The sequence below is a fragment of the Sinocyclocheilus anshuiensis genome, unplaced genomic scaffold (assembly GCF_001515605.1).
Source record: "Sinocyclocheilus anshuiensis isolate Anshui unplaced genomic scaffold, SAMN03320099.WGS_v1.1 scaffold514, whole genome shotgun sequence".
NCBI classification, from domain to species: Eukaryota; Metazoa; Chordata; class Actinopteri; order Cypriniformes; family Cyprinidae; genus Sinocyclocheilus; species Sinocyclocheilus anshuiensis.
Window position 1 is genome coordinate 346,451 of NW_015542348.1, and position 6,300 is coordinate 352,750.

Below are 6,300 nucleotides of genomic sequence, written 5' to 3' on the forward strand. Positions count from 1 at the left end.
TCGAAAGTGTCATATTTTTAATGTATTTACTTAACATTTTGAAGTAAATTAATCTCTCTGCCATTTGCGATTTTTTTAATTTGTTTGATCGGTCGTTGTACGGAACCAAGGTTACATACGTAACCCAGATGTTTGATGTGGTGCTGAACTGCGTGTCCACATGAACATAGTAAATTGGCAATAGGCGGCGGTGGGATTCAGCACTAATACTTAACATAAAATGTCAAATAAAACTACTGGAAAACTATTTATGTATATATTACAAAAAATATCCAAAACAACTTACAAATGAGGGAGAAAACAACACTAAGGCTGCTGAGTATCATATTCTAGCAGTCTTGAGTGTTGTTTTCCCCTCATTTGTAAGTTGTTTTGGATATTTACTTAAATAGCTGTACATACATACAGTTTTCCAGTAGTTTTATTTACTATTTATTTTACAATTTATTTACTTGCTTATTCTTTAGATTTTGTTTGCAATTTTATTGCAATGCTTTAATATGCTAGATAATGCTTTTAAGTTATTTGCAATTAATGTTCTACTTCTACTGCTTCAGTAAACACTGCCAATTCACTGCTTTTCAATTCACCGCTTTATACTCCTTTATTAATGCCTAATATGCTTTGTTTTAGGAGGAACTGGACACTGTTGTAAACATGTGGAATAACCATCGAATCCGACGTAGCAGTGGTCGTGACTTACAACATGGGAAACCCTTCCTCATGTACAACTTACCAGAACTTTATCAAACAAAAGACTAATTGAATCCTGTAGATGCTGAAAGATTGGATGTGATTATCCATGAAAATGCCTGTGGAAATCAGACATACCCTGTGATCGTGACCTCTGTGTTCTTGTTATGGAGGAGAATAATCTACAGCCAAGTGCAGCAGCCACAGAAGCATTGAGACTCTACAAAAACATTCAACCTCTGGTTAGGGAACTTTTAGGTTTATAGATGACGTCCCAATAATCATAAAAATGCACAAAATGTTTTTGTGTGTAAATATAAAAATGTCTTTCTTTTTTTTCAAGGTTGCAGGTTGTATATGTGTATATATATGTGTGTTTTTAACTAGCTGTTTATTAAAAAAAATGTAACAATGGAAAAAGAAGCAAAGTATGAGTCAAAGAACTTTGTTTTAATATGAAAGCAACAGAGTGGTCTATACAACTATACAAAAATAAATCAGTTGATGCAAATAAAGCATTTCAAGTGCAAATGTACTGCTTCAACAACAGATTTTTTAGATGAACTGTTGGATATATAGTATAAATTGAAAAAGGCACAGGCATGGAAGAAATACCTGATGGGATGACATAAAACTGCCCCATGCAACCACTAAACTTATATTAGAAATAGTGAAATTGGAAAACCCATAAACAATAATATTATTCCAGTCACAATAGTTTTTACAATCATTTCTTTTTTCAACTTCGTGAACTGCATATGCTTCGTGTAACATGACATAACTTACATACTTGCATAACCAAAATATATGAATCAGTTGCTGCAAATAAAACTATTCAAATGCAAATGTACTGCTTGCACTGTAACAACAGATTACTTAGATTTACTGCTGTATGTATAAATGGAAAAAGGTGTGAACATACCTGAAGAAATACCTGATGGGAAAACCTAAAACTGTCCCATTCAAATCAGTCAGATAAACTTCAATTAGAAATAGTAAAATTGGAAAATGCATAGACAATGATACTATTACATTAACAATAATTTTTAAAATTACTCCCACTTCAACTTCATGAACTGGATATAATGTATAACATGAAATAACTTTCAATTTATAATGATAATTTAGTATACTATTGTTTACAAAAATACATGAATCAGTTGCTGCAAATAAAAATTCAAAAGAAACTGTATTGCTTTAACCATAGATGATTTAGATTAACTGTTGGATGTATAAATGAAAAAGTGTAAACATAACCTGACAGGAGCTATCCTCAAATGAGCTAAAACTCTATTAGAAATAGTGTAAAACTTGAAAACCCATTGACAACCATACTATTCCATTCACAACAGTTCTTAAAATAACGGTTATTTCAACTTCATTTAAACATGAGAACATTACTTTCAGTATAATTTAACAGACATCTTTTTCATGCTGTTTAGGCACTTCAGCTTTAACTCTCATATGTCTATGACATATCCATTACCCACACTCCACTGTTCAACACAGGGCAAAACTCTACCCTAAATTCTGCATAGGTGCTGTAGTCACTTGCCAGTTCAAGGTGTTGTGAACAAGTGTGGGCAATGGGCCTTCTTGAAAACTCATTCATTTCTGTAAATGTTACCTGAATCATCTTGGAGAGAAATAAATCAGACCCTGTGCAGTATCTGAGAAAAATACCAAGTTCCTTCTGGTCTTTCTCCCTAACAAAACGCAAGAGATGATTTGATACAGTTGTTTCAGAAGGGGACATCATTTGTGGGAACTTGAGCGATTTTGCCACATTTCCTGCCTTTGGTTGAAGATTTTCAGTTATCTTGTCCAGACTTTCTGCTGTCATGTTTTCCCCAACAGATCGCTGAATGGGTCGCCAGCATTTTATTATGTAGGCTGGTTGTTGCACCATCTCTTTATGTGCAATTTCTTCCAGAATGTTCTGGAGATTGTTTTCATTTGGAAGCACTGTGCAGCTGTGACTGCTGAGAACACTGAGGACTTCATCCATGTCAGCACTTTGGTAGTCTTGGAGTGCTTAATTTAAAACATCCTTCTCTGTTGGACTACTGTAATTGAAAAACACCTCCATTAGACTGGTTTCTGGTGAAGGAAGGGACAGTGCTTCTTTTAGAAAAGGAGGTGCCAGCTGATTTGGCAAGTAACCAAAGCGCACCCATCCAATGTCAAAAATCCGCGCAACAGCTTCCCACTCTCTTTCTTGGTAAGCGTGATGCAGAGTAGGTATCTTGTAAGTTGTTCCACAGGTTCTTGTTGCATAAAATGTGTCCCAGAATTCAGTAAGACAGTCCTGGAACACTCCATTGCCGATGCCAGCTTCCTCCTCACCATTTTCGAGTACACGTTTAATTGTTACATTGGCATGTAGAATGTTTTTGTCTGAGAAAGCCTGAATCATATCATTCACACAGTGAACTCTGCGAATCACAACTGTTTCACTTTCAGTCACATTTCTTGGGTTTTCAAAGAACAAGTCATTGTTTGTTGGCTCCTGGGTGTCAGTTGCCTGAGGTGGATCTTCTGGCACTGTTTCTACAGCATCTGTGATTTCATAGAATGAGCTACCTGGAACAAAGACTGTATCTGGCTCAAATGGAACTGTTTCCGGTATTGTTTCAATAAATGTTTCGTTCCCCGCACAATTAACATGTACAGGTGAGTATACAAGTGTGTCAGAGACCATGTCAAAGGATGTGTTCACATCATTACCCGGGAACACCACTTCATCATCAGAAGACTGGAGTACATAGTCACTTGAGCTGACAGTTGTAACAGTCGGGGAGTGCAAAGTTTGACTTCTGTTCCGATTGTTACATCCTGAAGCACATGGAGTTACGTCTGGTGTGGAAGTAAGCCGGGATCTCTTTAGAGTCAAATTTGTGTCAGTTTCATCACTCTGATCAGAATCCTGATCTTTCAGTCTTGTGCACACATACAGTCTAAGAAGTTGGTAACGTGTTGCCTCGTACAAGCCGCCGACTGTCTGATCTTCTTTGAGTGGTTCTTCACAGCCAGTGACACAGAGCATAAAGTTGAAACCGTCAGCATTCCCTTTTACTGATTTACCATTAGGGAAAAAAAGTTTTCTCCCAATATTCAGAACATTTAACACCGTGTCTTCTTTTTTAACAACAATTTCTCGTGTTACACCTCCTTTGGGTCTTCTAACTTGTTTGTAGCTGCTATCTTGGTAGTTCATCCAGCCAAGTTAAATTTTCCTTGTCTTGCTTTCAGCATTCTTATTGCCAACTCCATATTTTTTTCTGAATTTGAATTGCTGGTAGTTTCATTTTTTCTCTCAATCGGTTGATCAATTTCTGTTTTCTGTCTTCATTCCCATGTTCCTCTGCATTTATCGGCATCCAATTTTTTGCAAAGACTCTATCGCCATATCGAGGAATATACTTAGACAGTTCCTCTTCATTCAGTAGTCTGGCAACAGCAGGATCAATCTGAAATACACAAACATAATATTTTTTGCATGTGTTTAGTTTTAGGTGTCAAAGTATTTTAATACTGTTATCTGAGCCACAATATACCACTCTTTTTTGTCATTCATATACTGTATATCTACATCTATCTATGATTATAAAATTTGCCTAATTTTTAAACACATTTTTATGTAACAAAAATAATCTTTCTTAAATGAACTATGATTTATAAGCTGTTTTCCTTCTGGGGCCTGAAATGGGGGGATTTTTGTCGATAATTAAACAATATTTTGCTGCGTGTGTTTTTGTGCTGGTACCTTGACTGATTTAGGGCTGTCATGGATGAATAAATATAACACTTAAACTGCCAATATGTGGCAGCAAGTCCCTTTTTATTAAATGATTCACTGAATCATTCCGTCAAGCGATTCGTTCAAAACGGCAGATTCAGTAGAAACAAAGCAAGTGACCGCCTTTATGAATGGATTATTAATCATTGGCTTAGTCAATTCATTTATAAATGAATGATGTGGACACCTAAGATGTCCACATCTACTGGACATTGTTTGCAATTACATATAAAGTACAGTGTAGGCTATATAAATGAAGTCAGTGATTTCAATGCGTGCTTTACTTATAAAGGATATTACACACAGGACCAGTTCAAATATTCTTTAAATGTGCTATATAGGATTTCTCCAAGTATAATCAGCAAACAACTATTTGCGATGTAAAGATACAGTGTAGTAATGACCTTAGCATCCCAGTGTGGCCAAAGCATACGTGTGAAATGCAGTCTGAGATTCAGACAGAGGTCTAAGAGTGGTCGAAAAATCATACGACACCTTTAAAACGAATCTTATCTTTTTTTGTAAAGCTTCTTTACAGAGGCATCGAATTCTGTTTGCATCACCGACTCATGATGTTTCTGTTTATCCCTTTAAAGCTGCTTTGAAACAAGCTAACGTTCCAGCTAACGTTAGAACTTAATAGTTTTCAAACAGTGGCTATGAAACATGCATTATTCGTGTGACCATTTCAATAACCATAAAACAGGAATACTGTAGCAAACCTCGTATTAATCTAGAATCTTAACAAGTAACATACCTTATCATCCTCCATTTTTGTCAGGTTCTCCTCGGGGACACCCCTCTCTCTCAATGCAGAGAAAAAGTCCATATTTTCTGCAGGAAATTAGTAACTTTATGATGGAGATTTATTTAGGCGAGCCGCCAGCGTGTACACCATGATATTCGCCAGAAGCATTCACAAGGCGCGGGGTTATCTCGCGATAGCTACAATTACGTCGTGAGAAAACGGGTTTTAAGTTGAGATCACGAGAAAACAACTTTCGTTATGTCGAGATCACGAGAAAATTAAGTCGTTACAACGAGAAAACAACTTTCGTTATGTCGAGATCACGAGAAAATTAAGTCGTTATAACGAGAAAACAACTCTCGTTATGTCGAGATAACGAGAAAATTAAGTCGTTATAACGAGAAAACAACTCTCGTTATGTCGAGATAACGAGAAAATTAAGTCGTTATAACGAGAAAACAACTCTCGTTATGTCGAGATCACGAGAAAATTAAGTCGTTATAACGAGAAAACAAGAAGGAAAAAAAATAATGCATGGCCGCTTAGAACTTCCGTAACATTAAACAGTTGTAAGCTTAGCGTAGAACCCCAGTATATTTTAAAATGTGCTTCATGATAATTGGTTAACTTAAGTGTTAACGAGCCTGTTACTACGGAAGTTCTAAGCGGCCATGCATTCTTATTTTTTTCCTTCTTGTTTTCTCGTTATAAGGACTTAATTTTCTCGTGATCTCGACATAAGGAGAGTTGTTTTCTCGTTATAACGACTTAATTTTCTCGTGATCTCGACAAATTTTATTTTTTTTTTTTACAATGATTGTTTTATCTACTGTTGTTATAGTAACAAACTCAACTTTGACACGCATCTGATGGACAGATAAACCATGTGCTCTCACTGTAGCCTATGTCGTGGATATTTCAGCAAATTTTGCTTCGCCTAGTAATAACGTCTACAATACAAAAATAAAGGCTGATCAATCACTGTTGATATTTCCAGAGACAGTACGCTAAACATTTTGTTTGTGTAATTAACATGTTTAAATGGTCAAAGCAACACCGC

General features: G+C 36.0%; 1 pseudogene; it reads right to left on the reverse strand.

Moving 5' to 3' along the window:
- Positions 1–2,161: 2,161 nt before the first annotated feature.
- On the reverse strand, positions 2,162–5,322 carry LOC107691476 (uncharacterized; annotated as a pseudogene).
- Positions 5,323–6,300: the final 978 nt, after the last annotated feature.